This window comes from the organism of the source record quoted next, unplaced genomic scaffold, assembly GCF_019419815.1.
Source record: "Pyrus x bretschneideri cultivar Hongxiangsu unplaced genomic scaffold, Pyrus_bretschneideri_v1 Contig4, whole genome shotgun sequence".
Taxonomy (NCBI): domain Eukaryota; kingdom Viridiplantae; phylum Streptophyta; class Magnoliopsida; order Rosales; family Rosaceae; genus Pyrus; species Pyrus x bretschneideri.
The window spans coordinates 7,898,914-7,915,339 of NW_025999723.1; the positions used below are offsets into that span (position 1 = coordinate 7,898,914).

Here is a 16,426-nt window from a genome sequence, read left to right on the forward strand (position 1 = left end):
GAATTAAAACGAAGATTTCCCTTAAGGGGGAAAGGTGTAGATTTGAGGCAAGTTGATAGCCCAAGTTAATGTATTGATAATCGTGTATCACCAGAGATTTTACCAAATAATTCCATCATCATTCTTCCGTTGTTAGAATTGATCCTCTTGAGATTGGAAATCTCAGCTAGTTTTGATTTCTTGGTAGTATTGTTAGAATATCACTTAATAGAAATCTTGTGAAGTCCCTTTTTAGTTAGGACTCTGGAAATGTCTCATGTGGCAACGTGGTGCTAAAGTGGTAACCCTCGACGGAAGAACATGTTGGGAAATTTCTTTTGGTCCCTGGTAGTTTAATATTTTGTGACATTACTTTTTGATCATTAAGAAATCTTGTTAGATTATTTTAAATTTTACCTCTCTATTTTTTTGGCTTGGGATAACATTGGAATTGTTCAGTTTTTTTTAACATAACTCATCACTTTTGGAATCGTTTGACTTTTTAATATTAATCTACATCAACTTTGTTCGTACCCTTAACTTCACCTCCTGGTATTAAAAGTAGTTGGGTTGATTTAGAGTCACCGGCCTATTTCCCATGTCAGTTGGATAGGGAAAAACTGTTCAGGAGGACCACTTAGACATTGAAATCGTATATTTAATCCGGATATCTTGTACTTTAGATTTCATGAACTATTTTGACCCTTAATTTCTTCAATGTTCTTTTAACCTTTATGACATGGTTTTACGCTCGGTTAGTGAGGAATTCATGACAGATAGATTTGGCGGGTGTATGCGCCACTTTCGCATCGATGCTAGCGAGAACCATTTGGAATGAGTTATTTTATCCATGACTTGAAGTTAACATTTATTATTTTTACTTAGATGATATTTCTCGGTGGAGAACGTGTCCGAAACCTTTATTGACCTTAGAACTTCTTTGATACGCTCAAATTTTTGAAATGGACTAAGTTTTTGACAGTGGTAGTGGAAGAATTTAATCAGCAATTATGAGTATCGACATGGAGTTACCTTTAACATATCAAGAAATGGTTCGAATATGGTTTGAATGACTGATCATTTTGTTATACAAGTGAAAGTTGGGAAGTATCATTGTTCACTATCAATTCGGGATATTTTGTATGTGTAGAGAATGTGAAAGTCAATAATTGTGATGCTGAACCAAGATTACGCTCAATAATTATGATGCTGAACCAAGATTACGCTCATGTAGTATTTCGATTGGTGGTTGTTTTACTTAAGTAGAAAACAATATTCTTCTTGCCCTAAAAATTGAAGTATTGGCAATAGTTATTTCCTTAAAATGGGTGTTGAAATTTCAACAAGACACTTGTGAAGACCACTAAGATAGAAGTGGGATGTAGTCAACCTCTTCGGGTGATGTGATCTAGAAGTGCTCTTTGTGATGTGTTCAAATGTGGAAGTAAGGAAGAGATAAAATCGAGGCTCCCTTTGATGTGTTTTAAATGAATCCTCACTCTAGATGCACCCCGCTTTTGATTAATGTTGTGGGGATATTGAGGATATAGAGTTCAAACTTCCTGGACAACTACAATTTTCTAATTGCGTCTAAAGGATGATGACTTTTTGAAAAAACTACTCCTAGACTTCTATACAAATTTAGCAAATAGAAACCCGACACGATTATCATCTTGGTGTATTTATATTTCATCGTGTTACATGTTTCACTTCCAAGCCTTTGGAAGTCGTTATGAAGGTTTTGAGTATTAGAAGTTGTTCAGTATTGCATTTCTACCCCTAGATTAACGATTAGTTTGAAATGAGTTACTTAGACCTTTGTGGACGAGTTGCATCTTGTTTGTCCCACCATTAGCATGGTTGCAGTATATCTTTATCTCTATTCTAGTCACTTGTAACCACGGTTACAATTTTGGGTTAACTATGGCATCATTGGAGTTGATGTATAGAGATTTTACGCACAATGTATATTTAATAGACGCTTACTTTTGTTAGAATTATGGGTAACGACGGTTACATTCCTGTTTAGGAGTATGGTATCATTTGAAATATAATATAAATATTGTATGTGTAGCTTGTGATTTACAGAAGAATATTGTGAACAAATATTTGATTGATTGAGATTGTGATGTAGAAAATTTATGTTATTGACAATGTTGCCTAAGAAGGTAGTGAATGAGTACGATCGAGGCTTGTATGTGTATTTCCCATTGAGGGGCAAGATGGTAATATTGCACCCTTGAGAATTGTTACTTGCTTATCAAGACAACAGTGAATTGTTGGTATTGTGGGCTGTAGATCGTAATATTAATAACTTATTCGTTGGGTTGTTAAGCAAGTAAACAAGTAGATTATTCTACGTTAATATTTGTATTTACTTATTTAATTAGTTAATTGTTGGTTGGGCTTGACCCAAAAATATTACATGCTTAATTTCGAAGTGCGTTACGCTTTGAACACGTTTATGAAAAAATATTATATTTTGGCATGGTACTGAAGGAGAAAGAAAGTAGGAATTTGGAGGCATGAAAGAAGAGTCACTACACTCCGATCACGACAGAATGTCATCCTCTTTTATGTAGTCGCTATAACTTGATGTCTTCCTCGTGTATGCATTTACGTACATATCTCTCTTTAATTTTGAGTATTCTACATTTAACTGATTATTTTAAATTTCGAGGACGAAATTTTCTTAAGGTGGGTAGATTGTGACAATCCGTTCCAAATTTTACGTTTTTATTTTATTTTAAAAGCGTGAATTTACGAAAATGCCCTAGAGGCAAAGATTTTGACTTATGTTCACCATCGTCTAAAGAGACGTATGACTTATTCTTTTAACATATTTTCGTAGTACTCGTTGGTGTGAACGCATAGGCGAAAGTCATTTGTGAGTCCGGATTATAACGGTATAGTTATGAACATTTGAAAATGGTTATTTAAAGTTTAGTTATAAATTATTTGAATTCCCACCTTGTGGGAAAGTGGCCAATCAGATTTTAGGCACAAATAGGAAGGACCAATCAAGTATAAGGTCAAGGCACCAATTAGAATTAGAGGGAGAGGGTGAGACCCAATCAGAAAAGAAAGAAAAAAAAAAATGGGAAAGCTTCCCGTGCACCCGTGCCCAATCCAGCATGACCACCCATTTTCCAAGGCCGATTCCGGCCAACTTCGATGGAGTTTTTCGACGCCACCACCACCATCTTGAAGCTCTCATTCCCCTCTACAAAACTCACCCAAGAACCACCTTGATTAACCATGGTATATGGCGGTTGGAGGCCACGAAATTCGACAAAAATCAACAGTGCTCTGGCCACTCTTTTCAATTTTCCGGCAAATCGGAAAAGCGATGGCCGATGCCACCACTTGGGCTTTGTAGCCTATAATCCCAGGAGCAAAATCCAACCAACCTTGACCCCGTTGGACCACTGTAGAAGATGAATCGACACCGAGAAGTTTTAGGCACCCGCCGGCTTTTGTGGGAAAAATTGACCATCTTCCGTCCACTTTTGGACTTCATGGCAGGTATGAAAGTTGCTCCACTCATTGAGATCTTCATTTCTGTGAAGTTTGAAAATTTTTGGAAATAGTTGGATTTTCCGGCAAGTCGGGGTGGCCAACCGCCACCCATGATGGCGCGTACGGCGGCGCATGGCCAGTGGGCCGCCAATACTATTTTTAGGCTATGTCGAATGTCTTGAATTTAGTTTTGATATTTGAATGACGTAGGGTGATCGTTGGAACCTGAATTCGTTACTATACGTTACTTGATAAAAATATGAATCGACGATCCGACTGTTGGATCGTCACCAAAATTGGATACATTATAATACGTAATATTTAAAGATCATAGGAATTTATGGATCGGGAATCCGAGGTACAGATCTTCCCGAATTGGATTTGTAAGTTAGTAAAATAAATGTTCACGGTTACTTGTTTTGGGCAATTGGCAGAGATCCGACCGTTGGATCGTAATGAAATTTTAATATGTTATTCTAGAAGCATATTGTGGATCGTTGGGAGTTGTGGATTTGAAATCTGATATGCGGATCTTTCGGGTCGAGTTATATAGGGTGTAGACCCTACCGTTGATCTTTGATCGACGATTGACTTGTGGTCAATGGGTCTCGAACTATTTTAAAATGTCTTTGAGGATGTGTTTTACGTGAATTATGTATTCTATTGATAAGAGTTCTGGGATGTGATTCGATAATTGGTCACATGCACCAATCATTTGGGACGCCTCGATGTGTGCGCTAGGAATCATAGCGTGGACTCCAGATGAGTGGATCTTTTCCTTTTATCGTACATATTATTGATAGTTCCATTGACACTTTTAAATTGATTAGGCATATTACCTTCATATAATTATTGCGAATGCTTGAAGTACTAATATGAACTACGAATGGCTTGATCTTTGTTTAGGGTACGTAGGCAGTCTAACGAGACGTTAGATGCAACCATAATATATTTGAGACAAAAGCCTTATTTGAGAAATTGAGTAATGCGAAGGAAATTGGTAAAGCCAAGTTTTAGTTTTGTGAATTAGTTAGTTAAATTAGTGTTAATTGGGTTTGTCACGGATAATTATCCCTGAAAATAAGTAGTTCGGGAGTAGGGCGTTATTGATTGTACATTTTATACCGTATTGTATATAATTGAAAATGCTACGACATGGTTGAGTATTAGATTGCATCATGGTATATCTATATGTATATTACTTGCATATAATTATTGGGAATGCTTTTAAGTGCGAAGGTGAACGCAGGACACCTAGGTAAGTTCAGGTGAGTTTATGGTATTAGTTGAATCGATGGAGTTATAGCATGACTACATTTATGTGTTAGGCAACTCCGATACTGTCGTACTGGTTGCCATGAGTTGTACATGTTATATTGAGATGCATTGAGAGCTCATAAACCTGCAACCCGGTGTTAGTGCTCCCGTCTGTAGCCAGAGTACAATCCTTCACGTGATGTTCACCTCCCGCACCTTACGCTCACCTTGGACTCAAGGTAGGTGCACATGCATGTCGTACAAACTACTATAGGTGGTTCCGAGTCGTAGGTGACTCGCGATTATTCGCAAAGTCTTCACGTGATCGTAGCACTTGAGCGTACTTATTTACACCCAGTCCTGTCGTACAGACCACTAGCGGTGGTTCCGACTCGTGTGCAAGGATGTTTGATGAGCTATAGATTAAGTCGTATAGGTCATTATAGGTGACTCCCGACTTGTATGCTAGTATTGATTGATGAGATGTGGATACCTGCACCCTGGTGTTAGTGCTCCCACACGTGGCCAGGGCACAGTCCTTCACGTGATGTTCACCTCCCGCACCTTACACTCACCTTGGCCTCAAGGTAGGTGCACAGGCCTGTCGTACAAACCATTATAGGTGGTTCCGACTGGTAGGTGACCCGCAATTATTCGCACAGTCTTCACGTGATCGTAGCACTTGAGCGTACTTATTTACACCCAGTCATGTCGTACAGACCACTAGAGGTGGTTCCGACTCGTGTGCAGGGATGATTGATGAGATGTGGATAAGTCGTACAGGTCACTAGAGGTGACTCCCAACTTATATGCTAGCATTGATTGATGAGATATGAGTACAGTCGTACGGGTCACGTTAGGTGATTCCGGCTGATGTATCATTTTATATTGAATAAGTTCATTTGGCCTACTTGTTAATGCATTGTAGAGTCTATAGACATGGCATACCCATGGTTTTGGCCATTTTTGAGCATGGGTGGATAAATATATATATATATATATATATATATATATATATATATATATGTGTGTGTGTGTGTGTGTGTGTGTGTGTAGTACTGTCCTATAGAAAACGATAAGGGAATTACAGTGAGGGGTTATTACTGTTAAAAAGGTAATAGTTTTGGAAAGCTTGGTTTTACTGCTTACTCACACTTTCTGTTTTGTACCCCTTCATGTTTTAACTGCTGAGTTCGTATCGACGAGGATATATGGCTAATCTTAGTATTGGTGGCTACTTTTAAGGGTATGATTCTTACCCACACTACTGTACTTTCTTTATGCTTTGACATCGCGTGTGAAATGGGTTTGCTCCCACTCGTAGCGCACTCTAGTATTTAGATACCTTTAGGTTCAAATTTATTCATATTTTATACACTATCACACTCTATGACTTCGTCACCTTCCATGTGTCGGACAACACAACTCTATTTTGAGGGGGGGGGGGGGGGGGGGGTGTGTCAAATGTGCTAACCGAATTAAGTTTGAAAGCTCAAAAAGTCCATGCAATAGCTAACAATTATAAATGCTAACAATCGAGGCCAGCATGACCGAACCAAAAAACTTAACGTCATTAATGTGTATAAGTCAAAACCTTAACATAAATTTTGGTTGTGACAATAATATTTTCCAAAAACTATTATGGTTGATTATTTCAATCCAATGAAATGAGATCTTGATCCAATTGAAAGAAGTGCAGCAACGTTTAACCTTAAATATAATTTTATTACGCTTAAGTTTATGTTGAACCAGATGGAACCTTTAATCATTCATTTACTACTGCAAATAGTGTATTGTTAGAGTCTTTTTCTTTAACTCATGTCGTCGTGAGTTTAAACTTCTTTTATTTTTAGTGTAATTAGCGTAAAGTATCACTTGAAATTATATATTCTTTAGTTACTGGTCTTATTAAAAAAAAACTTGTGGGATGACAAGAAGAGCGAAAAATAAGGAGAGAAGATCCTCGCCGGATCCTCGCCGGATCCTCTTTGTGAGGATCCTGAAAATCCTCCAATCACATTTGTTCATCATACAACATGCGGTCAGTTTTCGTCAGACACTATTTATATTCAATTTTAAATAAAAAAATTTACATGATTTCTGACCGCACGATATATGATGAATGGATGTGATTTGAAGATTCTCGGAATCGTCACAAAGAGAATCCGACGAGAATCATCACTCAAAAATAAGGTTGCTTTGTTGTTTTCACAGTCAATAGTGTAACTCTACTACTCTGAAAAGGCACATAATATTAGTCTATTTCAACTTAAATGAGTGACTTTTTTCTTTTAAAAAAGAAATTATGTAGTGGCTTCATCATAACAGTTTATTTTTTCGGGGATGAGAAAAACTCATAGAAGCATTAACCTACTTCTGATTACCATCGTGTGATTCATCAGCGTCAGAAATTAAATTCAGAGCATGTAGTGTAAAATACAGATCTAAAATATGTCATTAGTCACTGAGCCACACCGTTATGATTAACTTAAATTAATAGCTAGCTATCGAATTTATTTTGGCCTTTCCTTCGCTGCCGAATAAGTCAAAGCATATTGCTGAAACTTTTGAAAAATGATATTTACACAAAGAATAATTAGTTAGATTTGAAGCATGTCAAAGTTGAATAAAGAATTCGGTGGATTGCCTTGGTAGGGACAGATGCAGGGGAGAGGTAGAACCGTAAACAACAAAAGGGAAAGATTATGGTGAATTTCAACTTCCACATAGTGCTAGGTCCACCATTTGAGTTTCGCATAGACACGTGGTTGATAGTGTGTTGTAAACTAAATTTAAAAAGTGGGTGAGAAGGGGATGAGAGCCTTGTATTTTTATTTAGAGTAAATGGCACGAAACCACCCCACATCATAATTTCATACTTCATGTTTTAAACATTGTAATATTATATTTAGGAAGTTTTAACGAAAAGCTTATAATACTGTTCACTTTAACGAAAAAACACATTTTTACACTAAAAAGTCAAACATGATACTATTCACTTTATCCTTTATTTTATCCTTATTGTTAAAACTCAAAATTTTCAAATATTTTTCATTAATTTTCCTTATATTTTATCTTATGAAACCTTTGTCATAACCTTTGTAATGTCAAGCTTTCGTTAAATTTTCTGTCTAGTTAGTGATGACGTGGTAGGTGGCCACTTTAAGTTAAAAATTAATTAAATATTGATAAATTAATAATTTTTTGTCTAAACAAAATTAAAATCAATTAAACAAAAAAACTCTCTCCATCTTCTCTTATCTTCTCGTTCTGGACCTTCTGGTTGTGATTGGGCACCACCTGCAGCCCAAAACCCATCCCAAGGCAAATGTAATCCCCAGCTTCGACCACACCACCTCGATCCCCAACGTCGACCACTCCGCCTCCCGCGCCTTCTCCTTCTTCTCTTCTTCTTCTTTCTCTTCGTCTCCACTGTCACTGATGTCGCAGCAAATGTTGGCGTTCCCAAATTTTCCAATCTCTTTCTGCAATTTCAAACACACCATATAATCCTGACTGAAATTTTCAAAGGACGAAACCCAAAAAAATAGAACTCCAAATCGTATTACCGATGGTGAATCTAGAGAGGGACAAGCAAAAGTAAATGAGGTTACATTATTTTGAAATCTCTTACCTAATTTTTCTGGGATGTTCCTAACATAAGAACAATTGCTTTTTCCGGGTTCGTCTTTATCTTCGGCTGTTGAACAACGAAAGTTTTATCGCCGGCGACTTCAGATCCAAAGACCGTGAATGTCGTGTTCATATGAGTTGTAGCAGCAGCAATTGTGGACGACGTCTTGGCGAGGGCTCGCGGGATAAATTATGAACGACATCGTGGCTGCTGATTGTAGAGGCTCAGATTGCAGAAGAAAAACACGGGGCTGCAGCAATGTCGTTGATTCCTGGGATTCGTGGGGCTTTAATGCGTTGTTGAACTCGTGGATTGCTGAAGCTCGGGGCTTCGTGGTGCTGCAGTGTGTTGATGAAGGTGAAGGCGGAGAAGATCCGGGGGCTGATGGTTGGTCTTAAGCTTCTGCTGGTTCGATCTAGGGAGTAGAGAAACCCGGAGAGAGAGAAAGAGTTTCTTTTTCACGAATTTTATTTTGTTCAGACTAAAAAATCCTTAGTTTATTAATATCTAATTAATTTCTTAACCAATTAGGTGAGGGAGTAGGACAGAGATCCCAACCGGATCTCACCCCATCAAATCCTAAAGATCTAGAGATTAGGATTTTTGAAATTTGATCTAACGGCTATAATTATTATCACTTTTAGTAGGGCCCCCTGTTTGTAGTCATTTGATCAAATTTCAACGGTCCGGATTTCCGGATCCTTAGTATTTGGTGGGGTGAGATTTGGCTGGGATCTCTGTTCGAGGGAGTAGAGCTCACTCCTGCCATCTCATCATTTAGCATCCAAATTGATAGAAAATTTAACGGATGTATGACATTACAACGAATTCGTAAGTTGATGTATAACATTACAATGTTTAAAAAATAAGGTATGAGTTTGTTATTTGACTCATAGTTGAGATGGTAAAATGTAATTTACCTTTTATTTATACTAATCATGATGAATTTTCTTACCTTAAAAGTAATACTAAGGTTCTAAAAAGCGTTAGGCGCTAGTCAGGCAGCGGGCATGAGCCTAGTGCCTAGGCAATTTTTTTATTTTTAATTAAATTTAGGGTAAATTACATTTTATCCCCTTAGGTTTGGGTGTAACGACCCATCCCTAAAAATTATAGTCTTTATAATTTTTAAATGTGAATTTACGAAAATGCCCTTTGAGGCAAAGACGTTGACTTTTGTTGATTGTTTTGTCATGACACGTAAGGTTCGTTTTCTTGGCGTATTTTTGTAGTACTCGTCGCTACGAACATGTGGCTGTAAAAAGAACGTAATTTTGACTTATAACGAAGGAGTTATTAACAAATAAAGTTGAGGGTAAAATTGTAAATTCATTATTTTCTGGAATGCTCCAAAATTTTCAAGCAAAATCTGGAAAGCCACGTGTGTGGCCCAAATTAAAGGGAAGAAAAGTTGGGTAGTGGAGATGAAAGATAAAAGAGAGGAAGGAGGATGGGCGTTACCCAATCGAAAGAAGAGAGAAAAATGAGTGACCAATGGGAAGAAAGACCAAGAAGGGAAATGAGGGAAAAGGAGATAGAGGGAATCGGTTAGGTTTCCCTTAACCCGTACGATGACCCGACTTCCTTGAAGCTTTCTGACGGTTTTCCGTCCAATTTTTCAACCTTCTTCAACCTTCCATCACCACCAAACCTCACCACAACACCCCATCATCTAATTCTAACCAAACCCGATGTGGTGAGAAAACCCATCGACGGGTCCGGGTGGGTCTCGACTTTGACCCACCATTTGTGAAACAATTCCTCTCAATTTCCACCACCAATGTAATTCCCTTGAGCTCAGGAACAATGCCCAATAATTGGTTGGAGCGTCGAAGTCGATTTGATGACGAATCACGAAACACTTAAATTTTAGGGTCCCGACGAGTTCATGGTGATTTGAGGCTTTTCCCGGTCAAATTGGACTTGGCCACAGGTATAAAACTCATTCTACTCACTGAGATCTTCATTTCTGTGAAGTTAGAGAATTTTTAGAGATAATTAATTTTTTCTGACAAGTAGGGACGGCCGACCACCGTGTATGGCTGTGCGTGGGCCGAGGCATCCCCTGACCTTCCTAGGCTAAATTTGATTCTCCAATTCCATACATAAAGTTCAATTGACGAATTTCCGTAGTATGAACCTAGTTCCATTAAGGTCCATCGCTTGATTATTATAGTAATCAACGATCCGACCGTTGGATCGTCACCAAATTTTGATACGTTATATTACGTAATATTTGAGAATATTAGAAACTTACGGATCGAGAATCCGACTTACGGATCTTCCTGAATAATATATATATATATAAGTTACGTGTTCTATTGATAAAAATTATGAGATGTGATTTGATAATTGTTTTAGGTGCCGATCGTTCGTGACGCCTCAATATTCGTGTTAGGGAGTTGTAACGCAGACCTCAGGTGAGTTGGTTTGTTTCCTTTTTATAGTTTACACACACACACACACACACACACACACACACATCTTACGGTTTTCCAGAAATGTTTTAAATTGATTATGAATATCATGCCATGATTTAAATGTGTTATATTTAAATATTGCATTGAGATGAGATTTGTGGTTATGCCAAATGATCCTACGGAGGCGCATGTAAGTTCAGGTGAGTTATTATGTGATTGAAATGGTTGAATTATATAAGCATGCATATATTTATTTAGAGCTCATCATTGCTGCACCCCGATGTTAGTGCTCCCGCCCTGGGTTAGGGCACAACTTTCACGTGATTGTTCACCTCCCACACCGCACGTTCGCCTTGGTTCCAAGTTAGGTGCTAGCCTGTTGTACAGTTTGCATTAGGCGACTTCGACTCGTAGGTGACCCGTGCATGGCGCTAGCTTTCACGTGATCGTAACACTAGAGTGTATATATTTACACCCAACATGTTGTACAGGTCACACTAGGTGACTCTGACTCGTGTGCTAGCATAGATTGATGAGCAATAGTTCCAGTCGTACATGTCACATTAAGGTGACTCCGACTCGTATTTTAGTTTAGACTGACCTCACACCTGGCTTACATTTATTATTGCTGAGATATTCTGGCATGGCATGCTTCTGTTTTTACTGCACTTGTGCATTCATTTTTCGTACCTACATAGTATTATTTTCTGGAAACTATACGGGTTTTATGGCGAGGGGTTATAACGCTTTCAAAAGGTTTTTATTAAAACTTTATTTTCAGGTCCACTCACCCTTATTTTTCGCCCCTCTAGGCTCTAGTAGTAGAGTTTTTGTACCGACGAGGATTATCGGCAAATCTTGGGGTAGACGATTACCATCGACGGTATAATTCTCACCCTATTTTACTGTACTTATGCTCTGTCATCACGTGTGAAATGGGTTCATACCCGCTCACCACGCATTCTTGTACTTAGGCACTTTTAGGTTTAAATTTATTCACATCTTCCACATCAATACACTTTATGGCTTCGTCACCTTCCAGGTGTCGGCCAACACAGCTCGATTCAGAGTCCTAGTGGACATCCCAGGTCGGGGTGTGTCATTGGGGTCGATTTCAACTTCTTACAACATCTTTAAAACATTTCAATTTCATATATTTACTTATCATTTTATTTCAATTTCATACATCCGTTAGAAAATCCGTTAAGTAAACCGTTAAATAAGGACATGGTAAATGTAGGGTCCCCATTTGTGCTGACGTGGTTGTCACATTTGTGCCACGTGGTAAAAAATTTAATTTGAGGTATGAAAGTGTAACGAATGTATTATATTGAAATAAAATAGTACTTGAGGTATGAAAGTGAAATGTTTTGAAGATGTTGTATGAGGTTGTAATAGACCTCAAACTTGATGTGGTAAAGTGTAATTTACCCTTAAATTTAGTATATAAAATAAAAAATACTTAAATATATATATATATATATATATATATATATATATAATTGTATCGAAATAAATAAATTACAAAATAAAATGATATATATATATATATATATATATATATAAAGTATTAGAACATATTGAAAACATGAAGAACAAACGTATAATGAGTTTTTATCCAAGTATTCAACAAGTCTCTTACAATTTATTGAAAAAATAAAATCAAAATGAAAGATATCTAATTTTTGTCTAAATGAGAGTCGCGATCTAGGCGGGCGCTTCTAGGCACTCTTTCTTAATTTTCAAACTCCTAGAGATTAATTGGGAAAGTGGTCTGCCGCCTAGCGCCTAGGCGGGACATAGACGGCGCTAGGTGGGAATTTTTTGAACAGTGAGTAATACCACGCATATGAGGATTTGATCTCCAAAGCCTATTAAGATTCTAGTTTATGTAATCACATTCCTAATTAATAATACTATTCACAACAGTTGAAAGCATAAATATAGTGAATTGAATTATATAAACTGGTTTAAATTTAGGTAGTATATCTTATGTGTTAGGAAATTAATGGATGTTTTCCATTACAATGTTGCAACTGCAATTGCAGCAAGGGACAATTTGAGGACGGAGGGCGATGCGGTTTGCGGAAGAAGACGGGAGGAGGAGAAAGGACGGTGTGGGCTTGATTGCGTTATGAAGGAAGGTATTCCAACTAAAACCCATGTTTGAATTCGGATTTCACTGGGCGAGTCATCATCGATTCCGGAGATTCAGATTAAATGACTTCAAAGGGCAAGTTGGCATCGTCGATGCAAGCAAGAAACGTGAGTCTGATCCTGAAGTTTATCTGCAAAAAATCTTGAACAATCATGGACTCATGGCCACCACTGGTTTTGTTCTTTTTGTTTCTCAATTTCAGACCTACGGAGGAAGAAGAACGAAGAATGATAAGTCAAAAGTGGTTCTTAATCCTTCTAATAATTTTTAGTTGCACCTATGAAAATTTGAATGTTAGAAACAAACCTAAGAAAACTAGAGAACATGAGAATTTGAGCCTAATTAGTCAAAGAATCTCAAACCTCAAGGTTTTCAAACCAGAACGCACGTTTCTAAAAATTACCTTCGCTAGTTGGGTTAGATTCACTGATTCCATAGCAAAAAACTGTTTGTCAAACCGACTTGTAGATTGAAAGTTCTGAAATTTTCTTTATGAAATTTGTCCGAAGAAGAAGAAACAAATTGGAGAAGATGAAGTCGTAAATAATGAGGGATTGTGAGTTTAGGGGTGACGAAGAGGAATGAGAGGTCAGGATGTGGGATGGTAGGTGGAAGGGATGGGTGGGGCCCACTTCCCACTTAATTTTTTAAGTTTTTTTTTTAAATTATTTTCTTTTGAAAAAAATATAAAATGATTATACTAACAAATTATATAAATTGGTTTTACTTTAAAAAGGAAATACAAAAATGATTTGACATATATTTAAAACTGATTTACAAAAATAGTTGAGATGTGTTAAACTAATTCTGTAAAAAATGATCGAGGACGGATTGAGCTAATTGTGCAAAAATGGTCGATGACTGATCGAACTGATTTTGCAAAACTGGTTGAATTGATTATGCAAAAATGGTCGAGAACGGGTTGAATTGATTTTGAAAAAATGGTCAATGACAGGTTGAACTGATTTTGAAAAAATGGTGGATGATTGATTGAATTGATTCTGCAAAAATGGTTGGGGACGAGTTGAACTGATTCTGCAAAAATTGTGGATGACTGATTGAATTGATTCTACAAATATAGTCGAAGATGGGTTGAATTGATTCAGCAAAAATTGTTGAATTGAACTAATTCTGCAAAAATGGTTGACAACTGATTGAACTGATTTTGCAAATATAGTCGAAGACGGGTTGAACCGATTCTGCAAAAATGGTCGAGGATTGTTTGAATTGGTTCTGTAAAAATGTTCGAAGACGAGTTGAACTGATTTTGCAAAAATGGTCAAGGACATATTGAACTGATTTTAGTAATATATGATACAAACTGATTCTGCATATAGTTTCAAAATTGATTCTGCACAAATAGTCGAGGATGAGTTAAACTTATGGAACATATAATTTTGTTAGAGTTGTGAGGGTTGTGTTCTGTTTAACCTAAAGCGTTAGGGGTATGACTGGTATTTTAAAACATTGTTTTCATGTTTTTAGGCTGGGCTTTAGTTGTTTTTATGTTTTTGTCTCTTCTTGACATGTCTAAAAACTAATGGAACTCCTTGAAATATAGTGAAAGTTTTTGTCTTTATACATAAAGCTCCCTTTTATTAATTTTTTACACTGAAAATTAACAGAAGCGACCAAATTAGCTAAATTAGAAACACAACAACCAAGATAGACTTTGACTATTAAAAAAGTGACCAAAAAGATTTTTAATGCTATATAAAAATGACTTATTGTAAGCTATAGCTAATATTTTCACTTGAATCATAGACACTTAAAAAGGTATCTCAATTCTTAAACTTAACCATATGTGTAATCTAATATTGATAACTAATAAGTATGTGATTTTTATTTTATTTTATTTTATTTTTTTACAAACAAGGCTAAAGTGCAATTCGTAGGGAGTAGAATTATTGCCCCTCCCTCCCCTTATCTTCTCTCACACTTTGTTTTTTGTATTTTTGTCTCTTTTAAAAAATCAATAGAAGATGCTAACATGATTTAATTATAATTGGTCGAGTATGAAAAGAGGAAAGAGAGAGAGAGATTAAGAGGGGAGAAAATGAAAGTGAAATTAAATGAAGAGAGAATTCCCCTCCAATTTGTAAGGAAACGATTCGATGTGGCTTGTATGTTTGCTAAAGTTTTCGATACGACACTCATTGTTCAACTATTTCATATTCTTTTCGGTGATATTTATTTATTCCAAAAAAACACACACAAAGAAGATGGATAAAAGAAAATATCCGTGAGAAAAAACAAAACAAATGAATGTGGAACCATGTTTTAATGCAAGCTTCCATGTTCAATCAATCAATCATGTAAATAATAAAACTTGAAGTGAAGGCCATCATTTTCATGGTTACTACTCTCTCTCTTTCTCTCTTTCTCTCTGCTTTCTTCTCTCCGAACATGGTAGGCCATTCTCTCTCTCTCTCTCTCTGTCTTTCCCCCCTCTCTTGGTTTGGTGTTTACTATTGCTTGAGTATCTATGTAGCTTTCAGTCTTCGTACCACTTTTTGGAGGCTTGAAGTCGGAAACCCTACCCACCTGGAATGACTGACTCGTCCACCATCCATGCCGCAACTGTTGAAAACTAAATCCCATACTCTTACAAATCCTCCAATCTTATCTTTCTCCATTAAAAGCCATACTCTTTCAGATCTAATATGTTTACTAATTTGTATTTTGTAATGACTAAGTTGAGAGTTCACTGTTGGAATCAATTTGGTGCATACTCACTAATGACATCTATGGTTGATCGGAATCTCCCATGAACAATGGCGAGCGGTGAATAGAGATTGTTTAGAGAGTGTGATTGAATCCTTAAGGGACTGCCTATATATTTCCAAGAAGAATCAAATCACGGGTAAGATTCTGGAGTAAGAGTGGTGTGTCTGTTACATGTGAACTATCAAATAAGGCTATGGCAAGGCATGCATGAAAGAGAAGTCTTCATGAATATGTCTACGTGTAGGGAATATGAATTCTCATCGAGAGAATGCGTATTAAGATTATTAGATGATTAGATCCTATCAAATAATTGTAGAGAATATCCAAGTTAGGGTTTATATATAGATCTTGAGAGTTCTTGTATGGGAATAGAACCACAAACAAACCTTCATTGACTCCTCACTCTGAACGAGATTCTGATTCACTCACATTCACTCCTAACTTAGTTAATAAACTAATTGCCTCACTCCAGGTGCGTCAACGGTGAAGAAATACAAAATACACAATCCTCCTAGGATATGATTACGTTGCCTAATCCCTAAGATATCCTAATTTAACATGAATTAGGTTTTTCTTACTTGGGAGACAAGTCAACATATAATGTGCCTGAGCCTAGTTTAACTGACTACGGTTGTCTAACTATGCCTAATGTTCTGACTAGTCACTCCATCGTAGTAGCCTGACTACTCTGATCTAGACTAAGAAGGTTGACTACTCCGATCTGACTAGCTT

General features: G+C 36.9%; 2 long non-coding RNA genes across 2 annotated transcripts; both read right to left on the minus strand.

The window, feature by feature from the left end:
• Nucleotides 1-7,922: 7,922 nt before the first annotated feature.
• On the minus strand, nt 7,923-9,284 carry LOC125468915. The gene is made up of 2 exons (XR_007251269.1): nt 8,390-9,284; nt 7,923-8,240 (listed from the first exon to the last, which is right to left on the minus strand). It is a non-coding gene; the product is annotated as an uncharacterized LOC125468915 (long non-coding RNA).
• A 3,491-nt stretch (nt 9,285-12,775) lies between these two features.
• On the minus strand, nt 12,776-13,512 carry LOC125468721. The gene is made up of 2 exons (XR_007251093.1): nt 13,371-13,512; nt 12,776-13,171 (listed from the first exon to the last, which is right to left on the minus strand). It is a non-coding gene; the product is annotated as an uncharacterized LOC125468721 (long non-coding RNA).
• Between the last annotated feature and the right edge of the window lie 2,914 nt (nt 13,513-16,426).